The 16,953-nt window shown below is 48.3% G+C and overlaps 1 protein-coding gene across 1 annotated transcript in view; it reads left to right on the top strand.

Annotated features, from left to right (window-relative positions):
• Positions 1-16,953, top strand: part of SUCO (SUN domain containing ossification factor) — a 900,323-nt gene that overhangs the window by 492,275 nt on the left and 391,095 nt on the right. The window lies entirely within an intron of this gene.

Below are 16,953 nucleotides of genomic sequence, written 5' to 3'. Positions count from 1 at the left end.
ATGGCTTCTGGGTATCGGGTTGCATAGTCTAGTACAACCAGAACATGTTGGTGGCCCCGAGCTGTCTTCTCTAGGGGCCCAATCAGATCCATGGCTATGCGTTCAAATGGTACCTCTATTATTGGAAGAGGTATCAAAGGGGCCCGCAGGTGTGGGTGAGGGCTATGTAGCTGACACTCTGGATAAGAGGTGCAGTATCGCCTGCCATCTTCATGTACTCCTGGCCAGAAGAACCTCCGCAGGATCCTGGCCTGGGTTTTCTCTACCCCTAGGTGTCCTCCAAACAGGGGACTGTGGGCGAGCCTCAATATGGCTTTTTGATGTTTTTGTGGCACCAGAAGTTGATGTATCTCTTGCTCCTGCATTTGCACCACACGATACAGGAGATCTTTCTTCACTATAAAGTAGGGTCCTGGACCCTGGACCTTCCCCTCCACTGGTGTCCCATCTATCTCAGCCACCTCTTTCCTGACATTATCCTATCTAGGGTCCTCTGCCTGGTCCCTCCTGAAAGTCTCTCTCCCAGGACTAACCTGCCTGAGCTCCCAGGGGCCAGCTTCTGTTTCTTCCAATGGCTCATCACCATCATGGCTGGGGCCAGCCTCCGGCTCACCTTCCATGTTGGTAGTTTCTCTGATGGCTGCTCGTGTCCATCTGCCTACTAGCGCGGTCTTCTGGCCCTGGGTCAGGATCCGGGTTCTCAAGGCCTTCGCTGCCTTCCTTTCTTTTTTTGTCTTCTGGACCTTTTGGGGGGCTGAGAATAGATCCTGAGAAAACTCTGAAAACATTGGGGGTTGACATTCCCCCAACGATGATCCGCTGCCAACAAAGTCCCCATCTCCCTCCAGCCTCTCTGGGGGGAGTAAATTATCAATCCCTGGATAGTCCCTCCCAATGACTGCAGGATATGGGAGTTTAGGAACTACGCCCACTGTCACTTCAATGGGGTTCCCCTGAACGTCTATCTCCACTGGGATGGTGGGGTAATGGCTTATGGCCTCATGCACGCATGTCACTGCTATGCGTCTGGCTTGTAGCAACTGGCTACTTTTTACCAGCTTACCCGATATAAGGGTGATAGCACTCCCTGAGTCCACAAGCGCTGTAGTCTCTACTCCATTTATCTTCACCAGCCTGGTTTAGTTATGCGGGGCTAATGCGATGCCCGCAAGGTGGATAAGGGAGCGTGGGACTTCCCTGTCCCCCAAGTTGCATTGCATAGGCTCCTCGGTGCTGGGACACTGTGCTGCTATGTGTCCCCGCTCCCCACATGCATAACATCTATAATTGTTTCTAATCATTCCCCTATCATGTGGGTTAGGGGGTTTAGTCTCAGGGTTTCCCCCACTCAGGCCAATCCCTTCCTTCTGGGGTCTCCGCTGGTTTTCGGCCCCCCTCTTCCTCCACCTAGGACTCCCCAAGGGTTTGGCTGCCCCACCTTCCAGGGTTGGGGTTGGGTGTTTGCTACGAAAGGGGCTTTCCTTCGGTAGTCGGGTCAATTCCCTGGCTGTCATGCGTCTTTCTACCAGCATGATCATCTCATCATAGGTGGACGGATCGTTCTGGCCTACCCGTTTGCGGAGATCTGGTGGCAGTGCCCTCATGTATCGGTCAATGACCAGAACCTCTAGTATCTCTTCCGGACTCCGGGACTCTGTTTGCAACCACTTTCATGCAAGATGGATGAAGTCATACAGTTGGGACCGCGGGGTTTTGTCTTCCTGGTACCTCCACTCGTGATACCGCTGGGCCCACACTGCAGTCGTTACCCCAGTTCTGGCCAGGATCTCTGCTTTCAGCTGGGGGTAGTCTGCTGCAGCCTCTTCAGGCAGATCATGGTAGGCCTTCTGGGCCTCCCCACACAGGAATGGGGCAAGGATGCCAGACCACTGATCTCGAGGCCAGGCCTCTGGTAGGGCTGTCCTCTCAAAGGCCAGAAGGTATGCCTCTGCATCATCCTCCCACGTCATTTTCTGCAGCCAATGGCTGGCCCATATGAGCCACGTCCCATCATGGCCACGGTTAAGCTCTGTAAGGGTCTTTACCTGGTTTACCAGTTCCTGCAACATAGCTCAGTCTTGAGAAGCCTGGTCCATCAGCAGGCGATTAGTCTCTTGCTGCAGCCGCACTGCCTCCTGTTGGGCGTCTACCTGGACATGGGTAGCCTCCTGCTGCGCCGCTGTGGCTTGTATCAGTGCCCGCACTACGTCATCCATTGTGGTGAAAAAAAAATAAACCCTCTCTTTTTTTTCAAATCACCCTCTTTTTTTCCGCCACGCTGTGCACACCAAATATCCCACCCCTGACACCAGTTGTGACAAAGTTCCTCCTCTACCTTGGTGGGTCCTGCGCTTATTGGCGGATTTGCTCACCTCAGTGATCTTCCCCTCCTGTGGAACCCACAGTCTGGGTCAGCTCCTCCTGTGTCTGATCAGGAGTTGGAAGGTTTGGGGGAGGCGAGAACCCGGGCCCGCCCTCTACTCCGGGTTCCAGCCCAGGGCCCTGTGGATCACAGCTGTCTATAGTGCCTCCTGTAACAGCTGCATGACAGCTACAAATCCCTGGGCTACTTCCCCATGGCCTCCTCCAAACACCTTCTTTAGCCTCACCACAGGACCTTCCTCCTGGTGTCCGATAATGCTTGTCCTCCTCAATCCTCCAGAAGTTCACTCTCTCTCTCACTCTCAGCTCCTTGCCCTCTTGCTCCCAGCTCCTCACACATGCTCCTTCTCCTCTGGCTCCTCCCTGCCTGACTGGAGTGAGCTCCTTTTTAAACTCAGGTGCCCTGATTCGCCTGCCTTGATTGGCTGCAGGTGTTCTAATTAAAGTAGCTATCTCCACTGCCTTCTAGAAAGATCTTAATTGGCCCCAGGTGCCTTGATTAACCTGGAGCAACTGCCATTTGGTTACCAGGGTCCTAGGGATTTGTTTAGCCTGGGGCTAACATACCTGTTTCTCAGTACTTTACTGTAGCCATCTGGCCTTGCCCCATCACACAAGAAATACAGTTACCCAAAAAGATAATGATTCCTGATACAGTCCTGATTGTAATGTGCAAATACAACCCAACGTTACATTTATCCTCTATGCACCACAGCTTCATCTGTATACAGCCGTGAGCCACTGCCCCTCAAACCCATACCCGAGAGCTAAACACCCCACTCTCTGCACTATGGTGAAAAAGCAGGGCACTGGAGGCATGAGATGTGGTCTCCTTCCTTCATCTCCAATTCTCTAAGACCCTCTCTGTTTGAGGGGAAGATTTGATGGAAGCTCCATGATGTCAATCCCATCTGTTTTCTTTGAGCTTTGACAACCTGATCCTCTGGTAGCTTGATCATTCTCTTCTTTATCCCCCTCCTCAGCACTGAAAGCATCTTTTTCAGAGGGAGGGGTAACAACCAAAGCAAAAATTAATCCATGGTGTCATCAAAGATGCAACTTCAGTGTCCAGACGGACAATCTTCATGCCCTGGTCCTGGTGACTCTGGGGCTGTTGGTGAATAAGCAGCATTTGTCTCACCAGTGCAAAAATACTCACATACAAGACAGTCAATGCAAAATAAGTATGAGAGAAAGGAGGAGAAACCCACCACGATATCACATTCTGCAGGTCTGGGCTCTGGAATGCATTAGCAGAAGCATGTGATTTCAGCATTGTGGTGAGCTAGCCCAAGATGACATGGAATTGCATTGTGTGTGTCCAAGAATTGTCCTTGCTGCTTTATGGCTTGAAAGATCTATCATTTGGTGTTTGATATCAAATAGGACATAGAACCACCACCTTGCTAATTGACTAGCCATTGTCATTAGCAGCATAATCACAGACGCAGTTCCAATCCTCCTCTCTCCCTTTTCTAGGAGGCTGCACTAGAAAGAATTTTTCTTTATTTCCCCAAACCACAAAACTGTAGAGGTGCACAAAATGCCCCCAACTACATACTTCCTAAAAGAACTATGGAGCCAAAGGGGTCATATGCTCTGCCTGAAATAACCAAAGGTCATCAGAAGACAGGTTGTATTATCCAGCTAGAAGAGATCGGGCCTGACTGCTGCCCTGTCTGGTAGAGCAGATGACAGGAATGGTTCTCATGTGAGCATGAGTAGCACATTTCCCAACTCTTGGCTATGCCCAGTCCACCAGACAGTTTAGCTATCTCCCTGAATTTTGTAATGGCCTTGGGTCTCTCAGGCAATCTGCCAGGGATGTTCTGTTGCACTGATGTAGAGATAATGAGGTTTGACCCCTTCAACAACCAACCCTGCTTTATGATAACAGCTCCCAGAAACCACCCAGCATGGTTTAATAGAGGTTTCTGACTTTTCCTGATTTCTCCAGCTCTTTTTACAGTGAGTCATGACTCAGCTCAGTGATTCATTGGCCCCGTTTTTTTCTCAGTTCTCTCAGACATTTTTCTGTGATTGGTAAAGCAGTAAGTACTGCATCTATTACACCTGCCTTGAGCCGCTCCCCATTTGCTTTCTTGCTGAGGTCTGGGATCAGGGCCTGTGGGATTAGGTTCTTCCCATAAGCAATAAAGAACTGAAACCTCATGAGTATCATTCAAAAACATTGCATCATAGATGATAACTGGCTTTTTTTAACCTAGACAAGCAACTAGCAATTTGTGGTCAGTTCCCATGTGAAATTTTGTGCCCACTAGAAAGTCTCTGAAACATTCCCATGCCCATGTAGTGGCTAGGGATCCTTCTCTGTGTGCTTAGTGCTGCTCTGTATTGATGAGTGCTCATGGGGCATATACTACTGGGCGCCACCATGAAGGTGATTGATCCCAATTGAGCCCATCAGATGAGGCATCAGCTGAAAGTGGTGGTTTTATTTGACTTACATAGGGCCAAAACTGGTGGAGTGCTCAGTTCTTGCTTTGTTTCTCTGGATATCTGGCTCTGTTAAGTTCCCCAATACCAGAAATTTTGTGGACTCATGAGATATCACAATGGCTTTGACCTCTCTACTAGATGTGGTAGGAATTTTCCCACGTGTCATCATGCCTATACTGTACTTCACTGTCACTCTGATGCTTCATTATCTGGGTTATCACTTTCACTTTCTCTGGATCTGGTCTTACCCCTACTCCATCAATGATCTAACCTATAAACTTGATTCTGTCTTTTGAGAATTCACACTTGTCATTAAGTGTTAGGCCTGCTTTCTCCAGTCTTTCCAGGACTGCAAAGAGACATTGGTCATGTTGGGTTTGAGTTGATCCGTTGATAAAGGATATCATCCATTTGGCAGAGAGCCCCTTCCAAGTCCTCCAGGAATTGAGACATTTTTCTTTGGAAGTGTTCTGAAAGAGATGATGTCATAGAATCATAGAATATCACAGTTGGAAGGGACCTCAGGACATCATCTAGTCCAACCTCCTGCTCAAAGCAGGACCAATCCCCAACTAAATCATCCCAGCTAGGGCTTCATCAAGCCTGACCTTAAAAACCTCTAAGGATGGAGGTTCCACCACCTCCCTAGGTAACCCATTCCAGTGCTTCACCATCCTCTTAGTGAAAAAGTTTTTCCTAATATCCAACCTAAACCTCCCCCACTGCAATTTGAGACTATTACTCCTTGTTCTGTCATCTGCTACCACTGAGAACAGTCTAGATCCATCCTCTTTGGAACCTCCTTTCGGGTAGTTGAAAGCAGCTATCAAATCCCCCCTCATTCTTCTCTTCTGCAGACTAAACAATCCCAGTTCCCTCAGCCTCTCCTCATAAGTCATGTGCTCCAGCCCCCTAATCATTTTTCTTGCCCTTCGCTGGACTCATTCCAGTTTTTCCACATCCTTCATGTAGTGTAGGGGGACCAGACATCCCGATAAAATCGGGACTGTCCCAATATTTAGTTGTTTGTCCCATGTCCTGACCAATGTACTGTTGGGACGCCATTTGTCCTGATATTTTGGCTCTGGGCTGGAGGAGTACACTGGTGAGCACTCAGCTGGAGTCCCAGCAGTGCTTACTTGGGGTGGATCCCAGGAAACGGTGGAATGCAGGACCCTGCGGCCCCTATGCACAGGGCGGCCAGGGGGTCTCTGCGTGCTGCACCTACCACAAGCACTGGCTCAATTGTGGCCAATGGGAGCTGCAGGCGGGGACAGGGTGCAGACCCACCCTGGCTGCCCTGACCCTGGGGTGCTGCGTGCTAGTCACGCCCCCAAGTAAGTCCCACCCCCATAGCTTCCGGCCAATGGCAGCTGGAGCCAGTGCTTGTGGCAGGCGGAGCATGTGGAGTGGAGACCCCACTGGCTGCCGCTGACCTTAGGAGCCAGAGGAACCTGCCAGGTGCTTCCCAGTGGGTGGGAACCATCCCCCAGGGGCTGAGGCTGGGGCCCTGTGCCTGCAGGTGGGTTGTAGGTGGGAACCGAGGCTGTGTGCTTGTGGCAGGGGCCGGGGCCATGTGCCCCCAACCCATGGCTTGCAACAGGGCTGGAGCAGGGCCGTGAGCTGCCCACCTGTGGCTGGGATGCAACTAGAGCCAGGGCCCTGAACCCCCGACCCACAGTGGGGCTGTGCCCAGAGCTAGGGCCCTGTGCCCCCAACCTGTGGTGGGGCTGCGCCCGGAGCCGGGACCCTACGCCCTCAATGGGGCTGTGCCGGAGCCAGAGCCATGCACCCCTGACACGCGACTTCCTCAGACTTTGTACCCCCCTTCCCACATGGCTCCAGTGGGGTGGGGGAGGGAATGATCCTGTGGCTGCTCCCCCCATCTGGTCACCTTATTGTAGTGTGGGGCCCAAAACTGGTCACATACTCCAGATGTGGCCTCACCAGTGACAAACAGAGGGGAATGATCATGTCCCTCGATCTGCTGGCAAAACTCCTACTTATACAGGCCAAAATGCTGTTAGCCTTCTTGGCAACAAGGGCGCACTGTTGACTCATATCCAGCTTCTCATCCACTGTAACCCCTAGGCCCTTTTCTGTAGAACTGCTGCCTAGCCATTCGGTCCCTAGTCTGTAGCAGAGCATCGGATTCTTCTGCCCTAAGTGCAGGACCCTGCACTTGTCCTTGTTGAACCTCATCAGGTTTCTTTTGGCCCAATCCTCTAATTTGTCTAGGTCCCTCTGGATCCTATCCCTACCCTCCAGCGTATCTACCACTCCTCCCAGTTTAGTGTCATCTGCAAACTTACTGAGGGTGCAGTCCATGCCATCCTCCAGATCATTAATGAAGATATTGAACAAAACCAGCCTCAGGACCGACCCTTGGGGCACTTGGCTTGATACCAGCTGCCAATTAGACATTGAGCTGTTGCTCATTACCCATTGAGCCCGATGATCTAGCCAACTTTCTATCCATCTTATAGTCCATTCATCCAGCCCATGCTTCTTTAACTTGCTGGCAAGAATACTGTGGGAGACCGTATCAAAAGCTTTGCTAAAGTCAAGGAATAACATATCCACTGCTTTCCTCTCATCCACAGAGCCGGTTATCTCCCCATAGAAGGCAATTAGGTTAGTCAGGCATGACTTGCCCCTGGTGAATCCATGCTGACTGTTCCTGATCACTTTCCTCTCCTTGAAGTGCTTCAAAATTGATTCCTTGAGGACCTGCTCCATGATTTTTCCAGGGATTGAGGTGAGGCTGACTGGGCTGTAGTTCCCCGGATCCTCCTTCTTCCCTTTTTTAAAGATGGGCACTACATTAGCCTTTTTCCAGTCATCCAGGAGCTCTCTCGATCACCATGAGTTTCCTTTAGCACCCTTGGATGTAGTGCATCCGGCCTCATGGACTTGTGCTCGTCCAGCTTTTCTAAATAGTCCTGAACCGCTTCTTTCTCCACAGAGGGCTGGTCACCTTCTCCCCATACTGTGCTGCCCAGTGCAGCAGTCTGGGAGCTGACCTTGTTCGTGAAGACAGAGGCAAAAAAAGCATTGAGTACATTAGCTTTTTCCACATCCTCTGTCACTAGGTTGCCTCCCCCATTCAGTAACGGGCCCACACTTTCCCTGACCTTCTTCTTGTTGCTAACATATCTGTAGAAACCCTTCTTGTTACTCTTAACATCCCTTGCTAGCCACAACTCCAAGTGTGATTTGGCCTTCCTGATTTCACTCCTGCATGCCTGAGCAATATTTTTATATTCTTCCCTGATCATTTGTCCAGTCTTCCACTTCTTGTAAGCTTCTTTTTTGTGTTTAAGATCAGCAAGGATTTCACTGTTAAGCCAAGCTGGTCGCCAGACATATTTACTATTCTTTCTAAACATCATGATGGTTTGCTCCTGCAATCTCAATAAGGATTCTTTAAAATACTACCAGATCTTCTGGACTCCTTTCCCCCTCATGTTATTCTCCCAGGGGATCCTGCCCATTAGTTCTCTGAGGGAGTCAAAGTCTGCTTTTCTGAAGTACAGGGTCTGTATTCTGCTGCTCTCCTTTCTTCCTTTTGTCAGGATCCTGAACTCAACCATCTCATGGTCGCTGCCTCCCAGGTTCCCATCCACTTTTGCTTCCCTCCCCTACTAATTCTGGTAGTTGATTGAAACAAAATCTTCCAAAGGGTGTGATGAAGTTCATCTGTAGTGGAGATTGTGTAGCAAGTGCCAGAACCCAGATGGGACATCCAATTTTGAGAAGACTTTTACTTCAACACATGGGAGTACTTGTCACTCTCTACAGATATTCTCATTGAGCTTGGTAAGTTCTACACAGATCCAAACCGTATTGTTTGGTTTTGGGACCACCAGGCCTGCACACCATTCAGCTAAGGTGTCTCTTCTGGAAATGACACCATCTTCTCCATGCAGCTGAGCTCTGTTTGCACCCTGGGCAGTGTAGGGATGGAGACATTCCTAGGTATCGACAGAGCAAATGGCTTTGTATTTGGTGAGTTTAATGTGGTATTTAAGCTCTAGTTTCTCCTGACTTGGAATAATTTGGCGAACCTCTTCCTGATCTTGGGTTCTAAGTCTATGGTGACTGGTTCTATCCTTATAACCAGGCCTAGGGTTGTGATTGCTAGGTGGCCAGGTAGAGCAGTGCATAGGCCATCTACAAAATAGAACTCTTGGGATGTAATCTCATCTACTATTTTTAGAGTGGCTACAAATTTTCCTTTCATGTTTAAGAGGACTGTCCTGGGCTTTTCAATATCCTTTTTCCCTCTTGATGTGTTCGTGCTTTCATCCTTCTATAAGTAATTCTGGAATCACTATTACATCAGCAAGTTCTGAAGTCTATTTTATATTTTCTGAAGATGATCATGGAGATCCATGGTAGTTCTTTTTGATCCTCTAATATAGCTGTAAGTTGAGCGATCCCAGTATTTTTAGGTCTTCCTTAAAAACAGATCAACTATGTATATACGCCAACATGCTGTCACATAATATCCTCTTTTTAGACGTTTCCTGAATGTGGTGTGTCTTTCTGGACAAAGCAGCTTGCTGTGAGGTTTGTTGCACTGTGGGAATTCTTTCATGCTCTTGTATTCCTCTTCTTTACTCTATGTTAGCATAGCCCTCTCTGGGTCCCTTTGTGCTTGTTCTAACCTGGGTAGGAAATGTTTCTTGGCATCCGGAGATATTTTCCTCTCCTTGCCCATGACTTCTGCAGTGGGCTCCACCTCAAAGTTATTCCTGAGAAGAGTTTATTGCTTCTTTATGCACTAAATTTTGAGGACTATATTCTTGGCTGTCTCTCAGGCAAGGTTAGGATCCTTTTGGAGTCTTTATGATGGTTAGCTGTTCCTCAGCTCTACAATGAGCCTGGCTCTGATGAATTCTTCACTCATCTCCCCATAGCTGCAGGGTTGGATTAGGTTATACAGGGCTGTTATGAAATCATTCACTGACACTCCCTTCTCATGTTGGCGAAATGAAATCATGCGTGCTAAACCACATTGTCGTCTGGCATTAAAAACTCATCCAGTTCTACTTTAGCTGTATTGCACTGCTTCATCTGCGCAGCTGTGAGACTTCTGAAAAGGATAATGTCCTCCACTACAGGTCCAATTGTATAAAGCAGGATATTCACTTGTTTCACCTCTGATTGCTGATCTGAACCAGCTAGATGCCTGGCAGATCCTCTGGAAGCTGCTTACTGAGAGTGGCCATCCCTCAGAGGGCCAGAAATCGAATTCTGCTGGGGATGGTATTTGGAGAAAGGCTAGGTCAGATGTAGCTATGTCCACTGTTTTACCAGACTAGAAGATTGCCACCCCATCCCCTTTTTCCTTTGTGTGGAGTGAGGTGGTGTGATTCCTTCAGGAAGCAACCTGGTGTTGCTGTGTGCCTTACCTGAGCTGCAATGTCCTTACTTTCCTATCCTCATCCCCTGTTGTAGCCTAGATTCCCCATAGCAGTTCTCTCTGGACTCGTAGCTAGTTCTGCGGCTAGTTCTGTGCAGATGTGTGGCTGCTCTGGCTGGGCTGGAGGGCTTTCTTGTCTGTTGTCCTTTCCTCATTTCCCTTTTCGCAGGGATGTTCTCTGACCTGTGGGATCTATTCAGTCCCATTCTGACTCCATATAAAAACATCAGAGGCCCAGGACACCATGGTTGGGGTGAATGCAATACAAGACTGTTTCTACTGCCTGTTTACACAGACCTTCCCTCCTTGCTTTGTGCCCCTTACTGGTCACCCTGAATAGTGGCCTTAAATGTTCACAACTAACGCCACATCGCCACCCATAATTCGGGCACAAAAGATTCCAAAACTAGACACAATGATGGCAAGCAAGCCACTCACCCCAGGAGAGATGTCAAGCAGCAAGTGTGTGTGAGGGTAAGTTTTTTTTTAAAAAACCCATTAAATCTGCATTTGTGGCTAATGGCTCATGAAAAATCTTAACCATATTATTTATTATTATTATTATTTGTACTGTGGTAGTACCTATATGCCCTCATCAGGGATCATGGCCCCCATTGCGCTAGGTGCTGTACATACATATAATGCAAAGATGGCTTCTGTTCCAAAGGGCATACAAGCATCTAAGCTACATGGTGAGAGCCAACAGGAGCCAACAGACAGAGGGAGTACAAAGTAGATGATTATGATCAGTGTAATAAGCAGCGGTTACCTCGCCTTTGTCTTGGAGGTGAAGCCTTTGCTTTAGACTATATATTCATCTGTATCATTTGTAATGTGCTTTGAGATGGATGGAAGACACAATAGAAATAGATCATCACATATGTTTCCAATAAAAATAAGAAGGAACTGGTCACTGATCTAAGCTGAAATCTGACCAGGAATGTTAGCAATGACTTAGGAAAATAAATTTTTCTTGCCTAAGCAGGCAAGTAAGGAAGTCAAAACACCACTGGCTGATGCCATTGTGTGCTTGTCTTAAAGTTATTTAATCACTAATCTCCAACAGGCCTGAAGGGATTTCCTTGTGTTCTGCTGTTATTATAACAGCTCATTCTTTCCAGGGTGGCTGACTTGGTTCAGCCAAACCATGAAGTTTGGAGTATGCACTGATGTGGGAGATTGCCATTTCCGTCACATTAATCTTGATATAATAATTCTAATTCTGCTTCTTCCATATATCCATTACACAACAGGCTTTCTTTCCAAGATCATACAACGCTGGAGTGGCACATACACTGTGTATCTATGATGTGGTGGCAGGGCCGACTCCAGGCCCCAGCACGCCAAGCGCATGCTTGGGGTGGGCATGCCGCGGGGGGCACTCTGCCGGTTGCCGGGAAGGTGGCAGGCGGCTCCGGTGGACCTCCCGCAGGCGTGCCTACGGAGGGTCTGCTGGTCCCGCAGCTCTGGTGGAGCATCAGCAGGCACGCCTGCAGGAGGTCCACTGGAGCCGTGGGACCGGCGAGCTGCAGAGCGCCCCCCACAGCGTGCCGCCGTGCTTGGGGTGGCAAAATTGCTAGAGCCAGCCCTGTGTGGTGGTAATGAAACTGCACACTTTTCTGTACAGGTTCTATTGAAACACACTGTATAGAGCTGGCTACACATTTTTCATTGAAATTTTTTTGGGGGGACATTAATTCCTTTTTGATTAAATGGAAATTTTTGTCTAAAGATTTTCACTTTCATTTATTTATTTTTTTGGCAAGGTGTGTATGGCTATGTCTACACTACGGGATTATTCCGATTTTACATAAACCAGTTTTGTAAAACAGATTGTATAAAGTCGAGTGCACGCGGCCACACTAAGCACAGTAATTCGGCAGTGTGCATCCATGTACCGAGGCTAGCGTCGATTTCCGGAGCGTTGCACTGTGGGTAGCTATCCCCTAGCTATCCCATAGTTCCCGCAGTCTCCTCTGCCCCTTGGAATTCTGGGTTGAGATCCCAGTGCCTGACGGGGCAAAAAACATTGTTGCGGGTGGTTCTGAGTACAGCCTCACCCCTCCCTCTGTGAAAGCAGCAGACAATCGTTTCGCACCTTTTCTCCTGGGTGAAATGTGTGTGAAAGTAGAATGAATTATATAGTAAGAATAGAAAGGATTAAAGAAATGTTGTCTGTACCTTTAAGCAAAGTTGTTGGAATGTTGCAACCAGGTGTCAGGAACACAGACATTAACATAGAACAATTGCACCGTTTAAGGGTAATTGGTGAAGCATTAGCCTTAGATCGATAACAGTTGGTAAGGAAATAGAATATGCATGCTGTCCCCCAGGTGAATTTTACTGTTTTGATTTCTTTGTCCCTTTGTCTAATTCCCGCGGCGAACAGAGCGGCTAACAGGGGAGTTTCAGTGGGAGTGCTGTTGGAGGAGCAGGTTTTTGTAGTTTGTGGATTGTATTGTGGAGTTTGTGTGTGAGTGAGTGTGTGTGTGTGCAGGCTGCTAGGGGCTGTGTGCTGGGAGCGAGGCTGAGCCCTGAGTTGGGGGCGGGGCTTACCTGATTAGGGGTCCTATATAAGGAGCCAGGCACTCAGGCAGCGGCACAGGAGGCGGCGAACAGAGCGGCTAACAGGGGAGTTTCAGTGGGAGTTTCCAGGGGGAGGTTACAGGGGAGACCAAGGCAGAGAAACCAGGAAGGCGGACTAGGGAAGAGGCAGAGGTCTGCCAGCAGCCCAGCGCTTGTTGGTGGCCTGCGGTGCGGTGTGAGGCGTGGATTGCCAGGCACAGAGTTGGAACAATATGATGGAGGCGGAGGTAGCAGGTGCAGACACACTGAGGATGACCGGATGCGGTAGCTGCGGCATGTACATGGTCCTAGAGGGGGCACCTGAAAGGAGTTTCATCTGCATGAAGTGCCGCCTGATAGAGCTGCTCGAGGAAAAGGTAAGGGGACTGGAGATGCAAGTGGAAACTCTGGCTGAGTTTAGAAGGGGATTTGAGCAGATGATGGAACACAGACATGATGAGGCACTGGGGACAAGCTCAGACGAGCGGATAGAAGCAGGACCAAAGGACTCTGAGGAGGGGCTGCTGGGTGAGGAAAGTGGACGGTGGAAGCATGTGACTAGGAGAACCAGGCAGAGGAAAAGACGGGCCAGCGATGGAGAAATAGAACTCAGGAACAGGTTTGCTGAGTTGGAAAATGAAGATGGAGCACAGCAGGCTGCTGAAGGAGAAAGGGCGAGGAAGAAGAGGCGAGCAGCTAGTCCTGCAGAAGGAGGGGAGGAGTCGATGGAGGCGACACCAAGTACGAGCCCAAGGAGGATTGTAAGGGCGAATACAAATCGAGAGGAATTGCGGCCAGCTGCTGTGGGGGATAGACCGCAGAATCGCACTGTCGCCAGGAAAAGGCAAGTCTACGTGATTGGAGACTCTTTACTGAGCAGAGTAGACAGGCCTGTAACTAGACCTGATTGGGAGAACAGAAGGGTGTGCTGTCTGCCAGGGGCTAAGATACAGGATGTGGACCTGAGGCTGAATACGATCTTAGCGGGAGCGGGAAAGAATCCGTTGATTATCCTTCATGTGGGAACGAATGATACGGCTAGTTACTCGCTGGACTGTATCAAGGAGGACTATGCCAGACTGGGGAAGACGCTCAAAGAAATCGAGGCTCAGGTGATCTTCAGTGGGATTCTGCCGGTTCCTAGAGCGGGGCGACGAAGGAGTGACAAGATTATGGCGATCAACAGATGGCTCAGGCAGTGGTGTTATAAGGAGGGCTTTGGGATGTACGGTCACTGGGAAGCGTTTACGGATAGACGACTGTTCGCTCAGGATGGACTTCATCTAAGCAAGGAGGGAAATAGAATTCTAGGATGGAGGCTCGCCGACCTCATCAAGAGAGCTTTAAACTAGGAAGTTGGGGGAGATGGTTGGGAGATGTTCAGGAGATCTCCACGCCGGAATATAACCTGGAGAGGGAAGTAAACAAAGTGAGAGGGGATACCCTTGCGGACCAAAGAATTGATTCAAGGAGGAATAGTGGAGTAGAAACCAGAGTAACGGGTGATGCTGGTGGTAGAAGGTCTGTGCACGACGGGGGAAAGAATGTCACTGACGCCAAACGCCGAAAATTAAAATGTCTGTACACTAATGCGAGGAGCCTAGGTAACAAGATGGAGGAACTGGAGCTACTGGTGCAGGAAGTGAAACCGGATATTATAGGGATAACCGAAACCTGGTGGAATAGTACTCATGACTGGAGCACGGGTATTGAAGGCTATGTGCTGTTTAGAAAAGACAGGAAGAAAGGCAAAGGTGGTGGAGTATCCTTGTACATCAATGATGAAATTAACTGTAGAGAAATAAGAAGCGATGGAATGGATAAGACAGAGTCTGTCTGGGCAAAAATCACACTGGGTAAAAAAGCAACTAGAGCTTCCCCTGAGATAGTGCTTGGGGTGTGCTATAGACCGCCGGGATCTGATTTGGATATGGATAGAGACCTCTTTAATGTCTTTAATGAAGTAAACACAAAGGGGAAATGTGTGATTATGGGGGACTTCAACTTCCCGGATATAGACTGGAGGACGAGTGCTTGCAAGAATAATAGGGGTCAGATTTTTCTGGATGCAATAGCGGATGGATTTCTTCATCAAGTAGTTGAAGTACCTATGAGAGGGGATTCCATTTTAGATTTGGTGTTGGTGAGTAGTGAGGACCTCGTAGAAGAAATGGTGGTAGGGGATAACCTTGGTTCGAGTGATCATGAGCTGATTCAGTTCAAACTAGATGGAAGGATAAACAAATGTAGATCTGGGATTAGGGTTTTCGACTTCTCGAGGGCTAATTTTAAAGAGTTAAGGAAATTAGTTAGGGAAGTGGATTGGACGGAGGAACTAGTGGATTTAAATGTGGAGGAGGCCTGGAATTACTTTAAGTCGCAGCTGCGGAGACTGTCGGAAGCTTGCATCCCAAGAAAGGGGAAAAAAACCATGGGCAGGAATTGTAGGCCAAACTGGATGAGCAAGCTACTCAGAGAGGGGATTAGACAAAAGCAGAAATCTTACAGGGAGTGGAAGAAAGGCAGGATCAGTAAGGGAAGCTACCTTGGTGAGGTCAGAACATGTAGGGATAAAGTGAGGAAGGCTAAAAGCCGCATTGAATTGGACCTTGCAAAGGGAATCAAAACCAATAGTAAAAGGTTCTACAGCCACATAAATAAGAAGAAAACAAAGAAAGAAGTGGGGCCGCTATACACTGAGGATGGAATGGAGGTTAAGGATAACCTAGGCATGGCCCAACATCTAAACAAGTACTTTGCCTCAGTTTTTAATAAGACTAGTGAGGAGTCTAGCGATGATGGAGGGATGATAAACGGGAATGTGGATATGGAAGTGGATATTACCGCAACTGAGGTAGAGGCCGTACTTGAACAGCTCAATGGGATGAAGTCGGAGGGCCCGGACAATCTCCATCCGAGGATATTAAAGGAACTGGCACGTGAAATTGCGAGCCCGTTAGCGAGAATTTTTAAGCAATCGATAAACTCGGGGGTTCTGCCGTATGACTGGAGGATTGCTAATGTAGTTCCTATTTTTAAGAAAGGGAATAAAAGTGATCCGGGTAATTATAGGCCTGTTAGCTTGACGTCTGTAGTATGTAAGGTCTTGGAAAAAATTTTAAGGGAGAAAGTAGTTAAGGACATAGAGGTCAATGGTAATTGGGACGAATTGCAACACGGATTTACTAAAGGTAGATCGTGTCAAACCAATCTGATCTCCTTCTTTGAGAAGGTGACGGATTACTTAGATAAAGGAAATGCGGTAGATATAATTTACTTAGATTTCAGTAAGGCGTTTGACACGGTTCCGCATGGGGAACTGTTAGTTAAATTGGAAAAGATGGGGATGAATATGAAAGTTGTAAGGTGGATAAGGAACTGGTTAAAGGGGAGACTCCAGCGGGTCGTATTGAAAAGTGAACTGTCAGGCTGGAAGGAGGTCACTAGTGGAGTCCCTCAAGGATCGGTTTTGGGACCGATCTTATGTAACCTTTTTATTACTGACCTTGGCACAAAGAGCGGGAATGTGCTAATAAAGTTTGCGGATGACACAAAGCTGGAGGGTATGGCTAACACGGAGAAGGACAGGGATACTATTCAGGAAGATCTGAACCACCTTGTAAACTGGAGTAATAGAAATAGGATGAAATACAATAGTGAAAAGTGCAAGGTCATGCACTTAGGAATTAAGAATAAGAATTTTAGGTATACGTTGGGAGCGCATCAGTTGGAAGCGACAGAGGAGGAGAAGGACCTTGGGGTATTGGTTGATAGCAGGATGACTATGAGTCGCCAATGTGATACGGCTGTTAAAAAAGCAAATGCGATTTTGGGATGCATCGGGCGGGGTATTTCCAGCAAGGATAAGGAGGTGTTAGTACCGTTATATTAGGCGTTGGTGAGACCCCATCTGGAATACTGTGTGCAGTTCTGGTGTCCCATGTTCAAGAAGGATGAATTCAAACTGGAACAGGTTCAGAGACGGGCTACTAGGATGATCCGAGGAATGGAAAAACTGCCTTATGAAAGGAGACTCAAAGAGCTTGGCTTGTTTAGCCTGGCCAAAAGAAGGCTGCGGGGGGATATGCTTGCTCTATATAAATATATCAGGGGGGTTA

This window comes from Gopherus flavomarginatus, chromosome 7 (assembly GCF_025201925.1).
Source record: "Gopherus flavomarginatus isolate rGopFla2 chromosome 7, rGopFla2.mat.asm, whole genome shotgun sequence".
NCBI classification, from domain to species: Eukaryota; Metazoa; Chordata; order Testudines; family Testudinidae; genus Gopherus; species Gopherus flavomarginatus.
This window is presented reverse-complemented; position numbering and strand designations above follow the sequence as displayed.